This window comes from Mustelus asterias, unplaced genomic scaffold (genome assembly GCF_964213995.1).
Source record: "Mustelus asterias unplaced genomic scaffold, sMusAst1.hap1.1 HAP1_SCAFFOLD_152, whole genome shotgun sequence".
Taxonomy (NCBI): Eukaryota; Metazoa; Chordata; class Chondrichthyes; order Carcharhiniformes; family Triakidae; genus Mustelus; species Mustelus asterias.
Window position 1 is genome coordinate 604826 of NW_027590173.1, and position 18226 is coordinate 623051.

Sequence of the window (18226 nt, forward strand, 5' to 3'; positions counted from 1 at the left end):
GGGTGTGGAATGGACTGCCTGCAGTGATAGTGGAGTCAGACACTTTAGAAACATTTGAGCGGTTATTGGATAGGCACATGGAGCACACCAGGATGATAGGGAGTGGGATAGCTTGATCTTGGTTTCAGATAAAGCTCGGCACAACATCGTGGGCCGAAGGGCCTGTTCTGTGCTGTACTGTTCTATGTTCTAGAATGTAGTGTTACAATCATAGCAAGGGTGTCGAGAAAGATTAACGTAATGCAAGGGAGGTCCATTCAGAGGTCTGATGGCAGCAGCGCAGAAGCTGTTCTTGAGTCGATTGGTAGGTGATCCCAGACTGATGTATCTTTTTCCCGATGGAAGAAGGTGCAAGAGAGAATGTTGTCTGGTGCGACATTCAAAGTTGTGGGTCAGAATCTCATCGAAGTCGGCTCTTTAGGTAAAGTTTGGAGAAATCAGGAACTGGTGTATCAATGCTCTCAGAGAAGTGAAACTGCCGACTGGAACTTCATGAGAATGCCGATAGGGCAGAAGGAAAACATTTGGTCCGTCGGGGCTCCACCGACAACAATCCCACCCAGCCTGTATCCTCGTAACCCCACATATTTACCGTGCTACTCCCCCTGACACTGAGGGACTATTTAGCATAGCCAATCCTGCTAATACGGTGCTAATTTTCATGGCTGAGCTGCCTATTCTGGAAAGACAAAATCTGCCATTCGGGCCGCAAATGAAGCTGGCGTCTGCTTTGGATCTTCTGAAACCACATGTTAATCTGGTGGCAAACTCCTGTCCAAAACTGGCGTCCTGATTTGAATCGAGTTTCTCATCGGATTAGAAAAATGGGAATGTGGAATTATTCTGGACCATTCACCCGTCAAGCCTGTGTCCCCAAACTTCATCTTGGTTCCGTGAACCTCAAAATACTGAACGAATCATCAGTTCACCGGCAATAAAGAGACAAAACATATACACCACCGAAGTGGATGGGACGCGAACACACGCGTGCAGAGTACAACGGATTAGTAGTCCAACGCCTTAACCACTCGGCCACGTCGTCATACCGTGGTTGTTCCCCAAACCACCTCTTGTGTTTTAACATCCGTAACAAAGAACACATTTCTCCCGCAGGATAACGTTCCCTTGCTGCTTTCTCGTTAATCTTGATTCGCTGTTACGTTTCCATTTGATGTAAATCCAGAGAAAGTAAAGAGAGAGACAGTTCACCTCTCTGGTCCCGATTTGGTTTTGAATTCTCTGAACATGACCCTGATGTAAAACGCCGTCAGCGCTGTGAGTTTGTGGCGCAGCGGAAGAGCGTTTGACGTCAGAGTAGCGGGCTGCGTGCTCAAATCACAGCGCTTTTCGACGCAGGTCTTTGGATTTTGGTTGTTTGCAATTGTTCCTGAAATGGCAAATTCCAAAAACTGTGATAGAAATGAAATTTTAGGGATGATCCCGTTCGCATGCTCAGTTTATTTTTTTGCACACTTTTATATTTGAACAATGTGTCAGGAATATGATTCGTCCATTGTTTGTAAAATTAAAGCAAGGTCCACAGTCCCACTTGTTTCTGGGAGCCATCAATGGGGAGAGCTGACTGGCTGTGATTCACACCTCAGATGAGGAGCAAGGCTGAGAAGGCGGGGCCTTCATGAACAATCTCAACTGATACAGGAATTGAGCCCGCAACTGAGACAAATGCGCTGGACGACTCATTGATGAAAATCAAGATGAAGCAAATGGACTGCGGAGAAAACCCAGATTTGCCTTGGGGCAGCAGCAGAATGCTTCTATTCGATGGAGTGAGTACATGATAGCAGAAGATGGTTTTGATCCATCGACCTCTGGGTTATGGGCCCAGCACGCTCCCGCTGCGCCACTCTGCTTCGAAAGTTGATACCTCCCTGCTTATTACTGCTACCCGCGAGCCAGGAAACTATTCACTGTCTCTTTTTATTTCAAACAAGGCCCACGTGTTGGAAAGGACACAATGGCTGGATAATAACACATAACATCACCCCGAGTGTAACAGACAGACAGAACAGCAGTAAAAGACTATTCGGGCACGCACACAATGAGAGACAGAAAAGCTTCGAGCAAAGCAGCAAGATACTGAGATGGAAAAGCTGATTATGTATGAAAAGGGACTTTCTGTTCCACAAAGATAGCCCCTGTTTTGAAATGTATTTCCTGTTGTGTAACTGTGCTCTCTGCTGGGAAACTGTTCTCTCTGTTTGGAACTGTGACTCTGTCGTTGACAGATCTTCACTGTGGTTCTGACAAATTCTTCCCTGTTCTTTAAATGTGTTCCCGGTTTGTAAATATGTTCCGTTTTGAGCAGAAGTTTTCCTTTGGTGTGAAATGTTCTCTAGTTGTTCCGTGAAGATGTTTTCTGTGGGAAAACAATGGACGGAAATTTCAAGGCCGCCATTTCTGCGGCTTGCTTTCAATTCCAGCTTTGTTTGGGCCGAATGGCCTTCTCCTGTTTCTGTTTTCTATCCATGTGCCTATGTGTTAAATCAGTGAATTTGAATTTCACCAGCTGCCATGGTGGGATTTACTCCGTGTCCCCAAAGATTAGCGCGGGCCTCTGGATTACCAGCCCAGTGACATCACCTTTCATCCCTGCAAACAAAAAGAAAGAACAAAGAGCAAAGAACAATACAGCACAGGAACAGGCCCTTCGGCCCTCCAAGCCCGCGCCGCTCCCTGGTCCAAACTAGCCCATTCTTTTGTATCCCTCCATTCCCACTCCGTTCATGTGGCTATCTAGATAAGTCTTAAACGTTCCCAATGTGTCCGCCTCCACCACCTTGCCTGGCAGCGCATTCCAGGCCCCACCACCCTCTGCGTAAAATACGTCCTTCTGATATCCGGAAGCAGTTCATTCAGCTCAGCATTAAACCTCTTCCTGAGGAGATTAGAATTCCCGCCACAGAATTTCAATTAGTCGATCGATACAAAGCATTTTGTTCTCGTTTGGAACATTACCAATTCATCCAGATCAAACATACATTGTGGAATAGTTCTGATCTAATAATACTAAGATAAGTGAGAATCAAATGAACAAAGTTACAAGGAAAGTAATTCTGTTTGGAACTAACGGTGGATTTCAGTTAACGGGCGAGAGCTCGGTTTTCAGGAGGTTCCACCAGATTTCTGTATAAAGAGACCGGATTCGAACCTGCAATCATAAGAACATAAGAAATAGGAGCAGGAGTAGGCCATCTAGCCCCTCGAGCCTGCCCCGCCATTCAATAAGATCATGGCTGATCTGACGTGGATCAGTACCACTTACCCGCCTGATCCCCATAACCCTTAATTCCCTTACCAATCGTTAGATACCAGCATGTACAGTCGCGAAATTAATCGCTTTACCCGCTAGTCTACGGTCATGCAGAGCTGCCCGTTTGCGGAATTTGTGGAAAATTCCTTATTCAGTTCTGTTCGTTCGCCTCCCCCCCAACCGCCCCCCCACCCTCCCCACCCCCCAACCCCCTCCACCCCACCCCCACCCCCCCCACCCCCCCCCCCCCCACCCCCCAACCACCCCCCCTCCGCCCCCAACAATCATCTCTTTTTCCGCTGCATCGATGACTGTATCGGTGCCGCATCCTGCTCTCGTCTGCACCTCGACAAAAAATAGCTGCTTTCCTTCCAATTTCTACAGTCGCACCTTCACATGGTCCATCTCTCACACTTCCCTACCCTTCCTTGACCTCTCTGTCTTCAATTCTACACAGACTGACCACCTGTAATTAAAACCCTATTGACTCACACGTCGAGTACAGATCCTCATTCCCCGCTCCCTGTAAGGACGCCATCCCCATTCTCCTAGCTTCTGAACCTCAGTCGCATTTGTTCCCCTGATGCCTCTTTCCAAAGCAGCGCTCCTGATATGGACTCCAGCTTCCTGAAACCAGGGTGACTCCACCCCCACCCTCGGTGTTTGACTGGGCGCTCAACCATGTCCCATTTATCTCCCGCACCTCTGCCCTCACCCCTGCCCTCATCCCTTCCTCTCCCAGAGCCACGATCGGCTCCCAAAAGATAGAAATCAAATAGATCTTCTCATTGTCTTCTTTTCCAACATTTCAGTTAATATTTCGTCGATACCTTCACGAAATCCAATAGGAATAGCGATCATTTTTTCAGGCAGTGAACAACCCTCTGGAAGTGATCAAAGAGAATAAGCAGCTTCAAACACACTCGCTGTAAGTCGGGTTTGAAACTACGCGAAGAAACCCCATTGGATTTCAAATGCAACGCCTTAACCACTCGACCATCGCAGCTGTAACCGCCTGCAAATTTATGAACAGCTGATTTCTTTAAACTTTACCTTTGAATGTCTGACCAAACCATGACACGCTATGGGTTGCGCCACAAAGCCACACCAGGAGCCGTTATTCCGAATCCACACATGGTTATTTCTGACGTCGTCGAACAGACAGTTCAAAAACTCAGTGAAATGTTTTGGGAAGTCCTGTGGTTGTTAAAAGAGCTACAGAAATTCCAGTAGAACTCCGAAAGGACACAGACAGGTTGGTGGAATGGGGGGGGGGGGGGGGGGCGGGGGGCGGTGCGGGGGGGGGGAGGGGGGCATATGGCAGATGAAGAATGAAGTGATTCATTTTGATGGGAAGAACGCAAAGAGACAATATAAAATAAAGGGTATAATTCCAAATCGGGATGCAGGGAAAGAGGGAAATGTGTGAACCTGTGTATAAATCATTGAAGGTGGCAGGACAGGTTGTTATAGTCGGACATTATCCTCAGAATTAAAAATGAAATCAACTTGTTGATGCAAATTTATTGCAAACAAAATCCAGATGTATTATTAGATCGCACATTAGATATTCCCAGCATTGCCCCTCCGCATGAGGTGTGGTAACCCTTGGGCTAAATCACCACCAGTAAGCTCTCCCCATTGAGGGGGAAAGCAGCCTCTGGGCATTGGCAACAACGGAGACTTTACCTTTATATCTGTGTCATATTCTTTGATTTTATTTGATTTGATTTATAATTGTCACATGCATTAATAGACAGTAAAAAGTAATGTTCATTGCATGCTATGCAGACAAAGCATACCATACATTTAAAAGGAAAGGAGAGAGTGCACAATGTAGTGTTACAGTCACAGCAACGTGTAAAGAAAGATCAAATTAATACAAGATAAGTCCAATCAAAATTCTGATGGCAGCAAGGAAGAAACTGTTCTTTAGTTGGTTAGTGCCTGTCCTCAGACTTTTGTCGCTTTTTCTCGACGGAAGCCGATGGAAGAGAGCATGTCCAGAGTGCGTCGCTCCATGATTAAACTGGCTGTTTTTCCAAGGCAGCGGGAAGTGTCAATAGATGGGAGGCTGGTTTGCGTGATGGACTGGCTTCTTTCACGCCACTTTGTAGTTTTTTTGCGGTCTTGATCAGAGCAGGAGCCATAGCAAGCTGTGATGCAACCAGAAGGAATGCTGCGCTTTGCATTATCTGCTGCTCAATGAGGATTGAGATCTTTCTGATTCTTTCAGCTGAACTGTGCGTGTACAAGTGACTTATTTTGACTGTCAGCTTCCGGAACTGTAAAATAATTTATAAATTAAGACTGTATCTGTCAATTTTTGATACTGCAACTGACTTTCTGTATCCCCTCATTTTGAATCACTGATTAATTTTCTTTATTCATTCCTGGGATGTGGGTGTCGCTGGCTGGGCCCGCAATTATTGCCCATCTTAAATTGTCCTTGAACTGAGCGGCTTGATAGGTGACCTCAGGGGGCAGCTTCGAGTCAACCACATTGCTGTGGGTCGGGGGCCACATGTCGGTCCAGACCAGGTTAAAAAAAAATCACTCCTTAAAGGACGTTAGTGAACCAGCTGTGTTATTTTATGAAAATCGATTCGTGGTCATTGGACTTTTAATTCCAGATGTTTTTATTGATAGCAAATTTCACCATCTGCCATGGCGGTGTGAGTGTGTGTGAGAGAGAGAGAGATTCTCACATAATCAGCCTGTTTGTGAGTATGGATTAATCCTTTATATTCCCTCAGAAACATGGTGATCCCTTGGTCTGTGTGAATTCCTCAGATACACTTGTACCACTGAGACTCTGGTGTGCAGGTGGAGGGTGGGGTGAGGTTTGAAGGCAATGCTGCAGGGTGCTCAGTGTGAAAGCAGCCGATTTTAAAGCACGTGTGTCGGAAAGTGAAGGGTGAACTTGTCTGTGTGAACATCACAGAAAAGCTCTGTCTGGTGCTGTGTCCAAGAGACAAGTTTTGTGTTGTCAGTAAATTAACTCCTGTAATGAAGGCACAAAATCTGAAACAGGAAATGCTGGAAATATTCAGCAGCTCCGAAAGCAGCTGTGGAGAAATATTCCTGTTGCCAGGATGAAAGCCTCCAATAGCATAGTTCACGTTACTCAGACCTCTCCATCTTAGCACCTTCTTGCAAGGAACACGTAGGGCGGGAATTGGGTCTTTGTTGACTTGAGCAAATAGAGCAATGCACAAGCCTAGTAAACAGGAGATCTCGGTTTCAAATCCCAGCGAGAGCCTTGAGTCCTTTCAAGTGATCAGTGCAATTGTGCAAGTCACAATGTCCCATCCTTGCTAGTCAATATTGTCTTTACCTTTACAGTGGATGATCTACAAAGATGAAACAAAAACATATTTCGAGACTCCCCACAAATATATCTACTATTTATTTACTCGATCAGGTATTTTCATCATTTTGCAGAAAAACAATAATCTGCAATAAAGCCAATGCTGTAAATTCTACAAATACAACTTTCCATTTTTTTTTCTCAGGGGATTTCTAACACAGGCGATTGGCCTTACAATCATACAATCCAAACAGTGCTGAAGGAGACCATTCTGCCCATCGAGTCTGTACCGACTCTCCAACAGAGAATCGCACACAGGACCTATCCCCGCGTCGCCACGCATCCACCCCGCTAATCTACCTATACAAACACCTTCGGGATCAAGGGGCAATCTAGCATGGCCAATCCACCCAACTTGCTCATCTTTGGACTGTGGGAGTAAACAGGAGCACTTGGTTTCCTGAGATATCTTGCCTGGGTGAATGCAGCTTGAACAGCACTACAGAAGTTGAGCACCATCCAGGACAAAGCATCCCACTTCATTCGCTTCCCACGCATAAAACTTCACTCCCTCCACTACAGCAGTGCGCACCATCTACACGATGCACTGCAGCAACTCAGCAAGGCACCTTTGCCAGCAGCTTCCAAACCAATGACTACGACAGCCTGGAAGGACAAGCGCAGCAGACACACCAGAATAACACCACCAGGTTGCAGGGCACTGATATTCATTTATTGATTGTAGTTATTTGTAAGTTGTTGTTGCGTTTGTGTGTTCTTTAATCCTCTTTATCTTCCAAAAGAAGTGAAATATCTAATTGAAAAAGATGATACTATTTCTAACCCAACCAGCGAACGTTGTATCAAACTTAAAGAAAGCCCCCGGGGTTTGTGATTTATTCTCGAGTTAGTGGTTTCCCTGGGAGCCGAGGCAACAGAAAGAGCGTGGAGAGTTGGCAGAGCAGGAAATGTCGGTGCCGAAGCTGAATCACATCATTGAAGCAGCTAACTGTTTGCCACTAATCTGACCCAAAATCCAACGCTGGTGGGTCTCGAAACCACAACCTTTGAATGGCTAACTTGCTATCATGTAGAAACCCAACGCGCCTTCTATTGCGCCACAGAGCTGCGTGACGGAAGTTTACTTTACTTGTCCATATATGGATTTTTGACAACGTAGAAACGATTCGCATTTTCACCAATCTCGGAGTTAAAACGTCAAGAACTGTTCAGAGGAACTTCATTGATTGCAACTCGTGTTGGAACATCTTATGTCTGTTGAGACAGTTGTGGAAATACACACCTTTATACAGGAAATGTGTCCATCACAGAATGATCCTCCCTCTCTCTCTTCCTCATTCTCCTGTACAGCTTGGAGTCAAATCTCGCAGGCTTGATAGTCGGGAGACACATTCTACTCTATCTGCCACAGGGCTGATCAGAACCTGTTCCCTGTTCCAGTAAAACATGTGCACAGAACACAACGCAAAGCTGGAAGCTGGAAATCTGAAACAAAAACAGAAAATGCTGGAAGTGCTCAGCGGATGAGGCAAAACTTTTGATTAATGGAGATTTCTGGAAAACAAATTCCTGAAGCACAGCACAGCTGCACAGTTTAAAGTTTCCTTTCATCCACAATGGATGGGCCATTCTATGATTTTGAATAATCCAAATTGACAATGCGCATTGTTATTCTAGTGGCCACAGCCTGAAAACCACTCCAGGCATTGATGTCGCCCTTGGATTTTAAATTTGTAAATCCATTCTCTATCTTTTAAAGCTGCAATTGAAACTGTATCTATAACCCATTCAGTTCTTTGTGAGTGAGAAGGAGAATTGAAGATACATTTGGATAATTTTCCTTTGACTGAATTTGTACAGAAGCATAAAGGCGGGCATCACACACAGCACTTCATGAAACTCACCCGCAAAAAGCTTACAGTGTTTAATCAAGGGATAGTCCTATTTATTCATTTATTATTAATGGAGAATAGAAAAGTTGGAACTGTATGCAATCTGGGCAATATAACTGAGCAAAGTGAAACACATGGGGACTGGGCACGATAAGCCTCCCAAGGGCAAAAGACAAAGTGGAGGTGCGACGTTGACTGCCTTGTGAGACGGGGCAGGGAAATGTTGTCGGATGAAGATACATAGGAAAGTGGGAGTGCTAAACGTTTAATGCTCACTGTACAAGCAAAAGGTGCAATGCAGACTGCAGGCTGGATATTCAATTCTTACTATCCTAAACAACAGTGATTCAAAATGCCACTACGTTCAAAACATAATGCCAACCGGCACTAATACATTCCGTAAAAAGCATAGCCTTACTGATTTTTATAATTTAAATGATTTAATTTCATTACAGAGGAAAGCAGCGTACTGGTAGATTTCAAAAAGATACGGCCAACAGATTTAGTATTTCTAAATTCCTCCGTCCCGGGTTCAATATAATGTGAACAATTCTTGTCTGTTGTGTCCCTCTCTGATGTCTGAACTTCAGTCTACCAGAGTGTGCTGACATCCACTGGCCGCAATACAGAACTGTAGTAGCGCGGGAAAAAATGCACATTAACTGTCGCTGTTGACCGACATGTAGTTGGTCAAAGAAGACAGAGGGTAGCAGTGGAAAGTGGCGTTCCTCAGGGATCAGTGTTGTGACCTTTGCTGTTTGTAATATATATAAATGATTTGGAGGAAAATGTAACTGGTTTGATTCGTAAGTTTGCGGACGACACAAAGGTTGGTGGATTTGCGGAGAGCGATGAGGACAATCAGGGGATACAGCAGGATATAGATCAGTTGGAGGCTTGGGCGGAGAGATGGCAGATGGAGTTTAATCCGGACAAATGTGAGGTAATGCATTTTGGAAGGTCTAATACAGATAGTAAATATACAGTAAATGTCAGAACCCTTATGAGTATTGATAGACAAAGGGATCAGGTACACAGGTCACTGAAAGTAGCAATGCAGGTGGAGAAGGTAGTCAAGAAGGCATACAGCATGCTTACCTTCATCAGCCGGGGCATTGAGTTTAAAAATTGGCAAGTCATGTTGCAGCTTTATGGAACCTTAGTTAGGCCGCACTTGTTCAATTCTGGTCACCATACTACCAGAAGGATGTGGAGGCTTTGGAGAGGATACAGAAAAGATTTACCAGGATGTTGCCTTGTATGGAGGGCATTAGCTATGAGGAGAGGTTGGAGAAACTTGGTTTGTTCTCACTAGAACGACGGAGGTTGAGGGGCGACCTGATAGAAGTCTACAAGATTATGAGAGGCATGGATAGAGTGGATAGTCAGAAGCTTTTTCTCAGGGTGGGACAGTCAATTACTATGGGGCACAGGTTTAAGATGCGAGGGGCAAGGTTTAAAGGAGATGCACGAGGCAGATGTTTTGCACAGAGAGTAGTGGGTGCCTGGAACTCATTGCCGAGGGAGGTAGTGGAACCGGATATGGTAGTGACTTTTAAGGGGCGTCTTGACAAATACATGAATAGGATGGGAATAGAGGGATATGGTCCCCGGAAGGGTAGGGGTTTTTGGTTCAGTCGGGCAGCATGGTCGGTGCAGGCTTGGAGGGCTGAAGGGCCTCTTCCTGTGCTGTAATTTTCTTTGTTCTTTGTACTATAACTTCGAATTTGGTATTACCTGAAGCATTTGAATCGACTAGCACAGATGTACTAAAGGGCAATCGAGGTAATGAGACGTTGGAGAATGAATTTCAGAGGTAAGCAGATGATGTTCCGTTGAAGATTTTGAGTAGAGGACCGTGTGGAATCATATACTAATTAGAACAAAAGGCCCAGTTTCAATTAGGTATCTTCCGGGTAGAAAATGTACAGATTTGCTAAGTTTCTCAGATAGAGAGAGAGCGATACAGAATGAGTCCAACATCATACATATAGAATCTTAGAATGGATACAACAGAGAGAGGGAGAGCATTCGGCCCTTTGCCTGTATGCTGGGCTGTACAAGAACATCTCAGCTCATCCCTTTCCAAGTCCTTGCCTCAAAACCCTGGAAATCCTTTCACTTCAGGTGCTGATCCCATTCTCCCTTGACAACCCGGATTTGATGCTGCGTCGACCACCCCCCCCCCCCCCCCCCCCAGCCCAGGCAGTGCATTCCAGGTTCTAAACACTCAGCACATTAAAAACCATCCTTCTCTCCTCTGGCAATGGGAACAATATTTCTTCATCTCCTCTTCTTAGACTGCACCCACCAACCCACCACCTCTACCATCTCGAAGGACAGCAGCAGTAAATACATGGGAACACCAGCACTGCAAACTCCCCCTCAAGGCACTCACCGTCCTGACTTGGAAATACATTGCGGCTCCTTCACTGTCGCAGTGGCAAAATCCTGAAAGACTGTTTGGCTAACAGCACTGTGGCTGTACCGACACCTCAGGGACTGCAGCAGTTCAATAAAGCAGCAAACCACCACCTTCTTAAGGTCAGTTAGAGATTGGCAATGAATGCTGGCCTCGTCAGTGATGCCCTCTCGAAATGAATAAAACAAAAAAAAAACTCGCAACTACAACTGGAGACAGACAGATACAGAACAAATCTCACTCACGTGCCTGTGTTGGATACAATATGAATCCGCAAATCACATTCACTAACAGAGGGTAAAATGCAGTCGAAATTGGGCGATCGTTATCCAGTTGCAGTTTAACCAGTGTTTTATACAAGAACAGAAAACATCTTCACACAACATGCGACATTTTAACCCAATATGGAACATCATGAGACCAGATAATTAACTTTCTGCCGAACAGAAAACATCTTCACGGAGAATATTTTCACACAACAGGGAACACGTTTACAGAGCAGGGCATATAATAACAAAGCATTTTTTAAAAATTACACAAGATGGACCGTATTTATACAATCAGAAAGACATTGACAGCATCAGGGAAGCATTTTGCACAACAGCAGAAAACACCTCTCAACATCAGAGAGCACAGTTACACAGGAGGAAATATATTTGCAAACATGTATTTGCAACAGAAAATTCCTTGAAATATAGTGATAGATTCCGTGTCATGCGGTTTCCCATCACCTTTGTCTGTCGTTATATGTCCAGACAATTTAGCTTACTGCTATTGTGTGTTTTTCTCTGTTGTATTCTGGGTGTGATGCAGGGGCTGAGCCTCCTGACACTGGAACTAGTATTAAACAGTACAGGGGCGAAAATCTGCCTGACTACATTGATAGACAGGCAGCCTTTGGCGTAGCAGAGTGGCGCAGTGGAAGCGTGCTGGGCCCAAAAGTCGATGGATCGAAACCATCCTCTGCTATTCCTATTATCACTAATAATGAAACGACTCGACAACAACGTTTGTGACTTTTCGGTGCAGGATGCAGACAGGTATTTACATCGGCTTCTCTTTTCCCCAAAAAACCTCGATCTGCAGTGAATCACTTTTATATGCAAGAGTTTTACACTAAACAGGGAAAATCTTAACACAACATACAAAAATTTACTGACAGAAACATCTTCACGGAGAATCTTCTTACACAATAGAGAACACGTTTGCAGAGCAGGGGACATATTAAAAGAACAGAAAAAAAAACATTTACACAGCCTGAAACACATTTACAACAACAGGGGAGCATTTTGCACAACAGCAGAAATCATCTCTCAACAACAATTGAGACAGTTACATGGGTAAGGTGGGTGTGGAGGGATATGGGGCAAACATGAGCAATGGGAATAGCTCGGTGGTAAAAAAACTCGACGGCATGGACAAGTTGGGCCGATGGGGCTGTTTCCATGCTGTAAATCTCTAAGTCATAGAGCACAGCAGGAAAAAGAGTGAAATACTTTGCACAACAACAGTGAACAACTTTGAACAACAGAGAGCACAGTTACACAGCAGGAATTATATTTACAAACATATTTACACGAGAAAACGCATTTAAAACATCAGTGATCAATTCCGTGACCGTCCATACACGTGTACAAACAACCTCTTTTGCTGTTTTTGTGCGTGTATTTCTCTGTCCCTTCAGTCTTGGTGCTATGCAGTGGAATTTTGTGTCCAGACTGAGCCTCCTGACACTGGTGCTGGTGTTAAACTACAACGTGGAAGTTAATATCTGACTGGCTACATTGAAACGCAGCGGAGATGGGGAGGAGAGGGAGGGGGAGAGGGAGGGGGAGGTGGAGAGGGGGGAGGGAGGAGGGGGAAGGGGGACGGGGAGGGGGGAAGGGGAAGAGGAAGGGGGAGAGGGAGGGGGAGAGGGAGAGGGAGGGGGAGGGGGAGAGGGAGGGGGAGGGGGAGAGGGAGAGGGAGGGGGAGGGGGGAGGGGGGAGGGAGGGGGAGAGGGAGGGGGAGGGGGAGGGGGAGGGGGATAGGGAGGGGAGGGGAGGGGGAGGGAAGGAGGGAGGGAGGGAGGGGGAGGAGGGAGGGGGAGGAGGGAGGGGGAGGAGGGAGGGCGAGAAGTGAGGGGGAGCGGGGGAGGGGGGACAGGGGAGGGTGAGGGGGAAGGGGAGGAGGGGGGACGGGGAGGGGGAGCAGGGGGGAGGGGCGGAGGCGGGGGGGGGTGGATAGGTGAAGCTGGACTTGACGTAGCAGAAGTGGGGCAGTTGAAGCGTGCTGGGCCCATAGCTCAGAGGTCGATGGATCAAAACCATTCTCTGCTACTTCCTATTAACAATGATAACAAAACCACTTGACTACAATTCTGCAACATTTACGTGGAATATGCAGACAGGTATCTGCATTGGCTCCTCTTTTCTTTTATAAGCCCCAAACCAGTTTGGTATGCACACAAGGTGTAGACACTGTGAACATGCACCAGGATCTATTAGTGACAGAGGTAATGGTGCACAGGGCACAACTTCAGAACTTGTGGATAATGTGAAACTTGGAAGCATTGTGAACTGTGAGAAGGATAGTGTGAAACTTCAAAAAGGACATGGACAAGTTGACAGAATGAGTGGACAATTTATAGATGAAATTCAACGCTGAGAATTGTGAAGTGATTCATTCTGGTGGGAAAATTATAGAGAGACAATGAAAAGTAAAAGGAAAACAGTTCCAAAGTATCTAATCAATTTCATTAGTGAGTTTCTCAGTCCTACAACTCTAAATGAGGTGCAACAGTACAACTCTAAAATAATAGCAAATTACTGCGGTTGCTGTCATCTGAAACCAAAAGAGAAAATACTGGAAAATCTCTGCCGGTCAGGCAGCATCTGTAAGGAGTGAAATGAGCTAATGTTTCGAGATTGGTTTACTGCCAACTGTTAACTTCCTTAAAGTCAATAATAATCCATTCAAAATATCAGCATGTGTGTTTTACAATCATAATTACTCGGTTGAATCAATTACTGCATCTCACATTGCTTCTTGTTAGCTCATAAATGTATTTAAAAGTCATTTAACTGAACGCTGCTAGTTTTATCAATGTCTTAATGTCGACTGGTTTAAAAATCTTACCACCCCATCAGGGGTTCCACTTACAGGTATTAAAAGTTATGAGACGTCTGGACAGAGTGGATAGGGACAAACTGTTCCCATTCGTGGAATGATGAAGAATGAGAGGGAACAGATTGAACATCATGAGCAAAGGAAGGAATAGCAACACGAGGAAAACATTTTTCACACAGTGAGTGTTTAAAGTGTGGAATGCACTGCTGGAGAGTGTGGTGGATACAGATTCAATTGAAACGTCCTCAGGGAATTAGACTGTTCTCCGAAAAGGAAGAATGTGCAGGATTACAGGGAGAAGTCGGAGATGTTGATTTTCTGTCACAACTCCTCACACCATTTCTCATTCATCTCTCATCACTGAATCGAGTGCGAACTGTTCTCTTGTCTTTGCTAAACAAGGAGAAGTGCAGCAATGATTAAATGACAAGACAGTTGGTGGCCTAAGTCGAATGGGAGAGTTAAAAAATTACAAATATGTTTCTACAAGGAGGTGAGGATGGCAGAGAGATGGAATTTGAAATAAAACAGAAAATGCTAGAAACCTCAGCAGGTCTGGCAGCATCTATCGGGAGAGAAACAGAGTTAATGCTTCCAGTGCCTATGACTCTTCTTCAGAGCTGAGGAGGGGTTGAAATGTGACGGATTTAAAATGTTGAGGAGAATTCGGAGCACAATCTGGATTATTCATTAAAGCAATCACAAAAGCAAATGGCATGTTTGTTTTTATTGCAAGGTAATTGGAGTAGATGAAGAAAAGTGTCTTGCTACAATTGTACAGGAGTTTATGGAGACCACATTTGCAATGCTGTGAACAGCTATGGTATCCACATTTGAGAAAAGATAAGCTTGCATTAGAGGCGGTACAGAGAAGGTTCACTGGATTGCCCCCCGGAATGAGGAGGTTGTTCCATGTTGAAAGGCTGAGTGAATTAGGCTGAGAGATCCTAGAGCTCAGAACAATGTGTAGATGCTGAGTGAACGCTTCTATTGCTGTCCTCTGGGCAGACGAGTGGCAGATAAAGTAAAAGTACAGAAAAGTAAAGTTAAAGGAAAGTTTATTAGTCACAAGTAAGGCTTACATTAACATTGCAATGAAGTTACTGCGAAATTCCCCAATTTGCCACAGTCGGGCACCTGTGCGGGTCAATCACCTAACTAGATGAAGTTCAATGCTGAGAAATGTGAGTTGATTCATTTTCAGATTGTGGAGAAATAAATGGAGAAACTCTTAAGGAAATGCAGGAAAAAAGGGATCTCGGTTTCTGAGTACAAAAGTCATTAAAGGTGGCTGAGCATGTTGGGAGAGCAGTTAAGAAAGCAAATGGCATCCTACATTTTATTGGAGGATCAAATAGACGAATAAGAAGATCATGTTGAGCTTTTAAATACACTAGACAGGTCTCACCTGGAGCACTGAGTCCAGTGCTGGGCACCACACTTGTCGAAGTTTGGAGGGAGTGCAAAGGATATTCACATGAATGATTCCATTGATAAAGGTTTGTAGCAATGAAGATCGATTGAGAAGTTGGGTATTTTTCCTTACGGGAAGAAGCCTGTGAGGACCTGTAGAGGGACAGGTAGCATTGAGGAAGCAGGTGTGCTGCAGAAGGATTTGTATAGGCTGGGAGAGTGGGCAGAGAAGTGGCAGATGGAATACAATGTGGAAAAGTGTGAGGTTATGCAGTTTGGAAGGAGGAATGGAGGCATAGATTATTTTCTAAATTGTGAAATGCTTAGGAACTCAGAAGCACAAACGGACTTGGGAGTCCTTGTTCAAGATTCTCTTAAGGCAGGTTCAGTCGGCAGTTAGGAAGGGAAATGCAATGTCGAGAGGGTCAGAATACAAGAGCACGGATGTACTTCTGAGGCTGGCAAAGGCTCTGGTCAGACCCCATTTGGAGTAATGTGAGCAGTTTGGGCCCCTTATCTAAGGAAGGATGTGCTGGCCTTGGAAAAGGTCCAGAGGAGGTTCACAAGAATGATCCATGGAATGAAGAGCTTGTTGTATGAAGAATGGTTGAGGACTCTGGGTCTGTACTCGTTGGAATTCACAAGGATGAGTGGGATCTTATTGAAGCTTAGAGGACACTGCGAGGCCTGGATAGAGTGGACACAGAGAGGATTTTTCCACTTGTAGGAAAAACTAGAACCAGAGGGCACAACCCCAGACTAAAGGGACGATCCTTTAAAACAGAGGAGGAGGAATTTCTTCAGCCAGAGAGTGGCGAATCTGTGGAAATCTTTGCCACAAAAGGCTGTGGAGGCCAGGTCATTGAGTGTTTCTAAGACAGAGATGGATAGATTCTTGATGAATAAGGGGATTAGGGGTTATGGGGAAAAGACAAGAGAATGGGAATGAGACAAATGGCAGAGCAGTCTCGATGGGCTGAGTGGCCTCATTCTGTTCCTATGTCTTATGGTCTTTTGGAAGAGAAAGAAGGGTGGCTTTCGCACTGCTGCGGCAGAATGACAGGGAGTCGGGTTCAATTCAGGCCTTGAGTGACTTACGTATTTTCCACATTTTCTCTGTGTCCACGTGGCTTTCCTCCGGGTGCTCTGGTTTCCCCCCACACTCCATTGATAGGGTAAGTGGATTTACCATGCTAAATTTACCCTTATGTCTCCCAGTATGTTTAGATTAGGAGGGTTAACAGGGTAAATATGTGAGGTTATGTGGACAGGTCAGAGAATCAGTGCAGACTCAATGGGCCGAATGGCCATCTTTTGCAATGTAGGGATTCATTGATAGAGATTTTCATGTTCCAGTCATGAGTTCATCAAGCACGAGGAGAAAATTTCAAAGTAAGTGTAAAAACTGCAACGATTCAGAGCCTAATTTACACATCTTTGGAAATTAAAGGAACATTTAACATGGCCAATACACCTAACCTGCACATCTTTGAACCATGGAAGTGAACCAGAGCACCCAGACGAAACTCATGGGGGAGAATGTGCAAAATCTGCACAGTCAGCAAAGGCCAGGACTAAACCCGGGTCTCTGAGGAGGTAGAGTGGGATTGGACAGCGTGCAATTTTCAATACGAGAGTGTAGACTTGATAGGCCAAATCATAGAAATCATAGAAACCCTACAGTGCAGAAGGAGGCCATTCGGCCCATCGAGTCTGCACCGACCACAATCCCACCCAGGCCCTATCCCCACATATTTACCCGCTAATCCCTCTAACCTACGCATCCCAGGACACTAAGGGGCAATTTTTAACCTGGCCAATCAACCTAACCCACACATCTTTGGACTGTGGGAGGAAACCGGAGCACCCGGAGGAAACCCACGCAGACACGAGGAGAATGTGCAAACTCCACACAGACAGTGACCCAAGCCGGGAATCGAACCCAGGACCCTGGAGCTGTGAAGCAGCAGTGCTAACCACTGTGCTACCGTGCCGCCCATGGGCTGTTACTGCTTTGTAAAGATTCTGTGGTTTGGGAATCTAAAACATAATCCTATTGCATGGAGCAGCAGGCTTGAGGGGCCACGTAGTCCACTTCTGATGCAATTTATTGTGCTGCTGTGTCCAGAAAGCTGCAAATTGAGTTCTCATCATTAAATCTGAATTTACTCCAAATACTGTTGATGCATCAACTCAGTGCTCAGTGACAAACACTGACCCACGGTTAAACAATGTCTCAATTTTAATATTCTTATCCGTGTTTCCAAACCCCTCCATGTCCTCAGCTCTTCCTCCCTTTCATCACCTCCAGCCTAACAATCCTCTGAGATATCTGAGCTCCTCTGATTCTGCCCTCGTGAGCATCCCTGATTTGGTTCACTCCGTAAGAAGTCTCACAACACCAGGTTAAAGTCCAACAGGTTTATTTGGTAGCAAATACCATAAGCTTCGTCAGATCTGATGAAGGAGCAGTGCTCCGAAAGCTTATGGTATTTGCTACCAAATGAACCTGTTGGACTTTAACCTGGTGTTGTAAGACTGCTTACTGTGTTCACCCCAGTCCAACGCCGGCATCTCCACATCTTGGTTCACTCCACCAGTGATGGTCGCACTTTCAGCTCTCTGGATCGCAGCTCTGGAATTCCCTCTCTAAACGCCGCTGCTTCTTGCTTGCCTTCCTCCCAGTTCTTTTTTGTCACCTGTTCCCTTCATTTATTTCCTCATTCCTTTCCCGCGGGGTTCAGCTTTTGCATCCTCTGACTTTACGCAGTCCTTTTGCCGCTTTAACT

General features: G+C 45.3%; 1 protein-coding gene and 1 non-coding gene across 2 annotated transcripts in view; one reads left to right on the plus strand and one right to left on the minus strand.

Annotated features, from left to right (window-relative positions):
* Positions 1-18226, plus strand: part of LOC144485064 (uncharacterized) — a 213841-nt gene that overhangs the window by 139715 nt on the left and 55900 nt on the right. The gene's annotated exons all lie outside the window — the stretch shown is intronic.
* trnam-cau (transfer RNA methionine (anticodon CAU)) lies at positions 1800-1871 on the minus strand. Its single transcript has one exon. It is a non-coding gene; the product is annotated as a tRNA-Met (tRNA).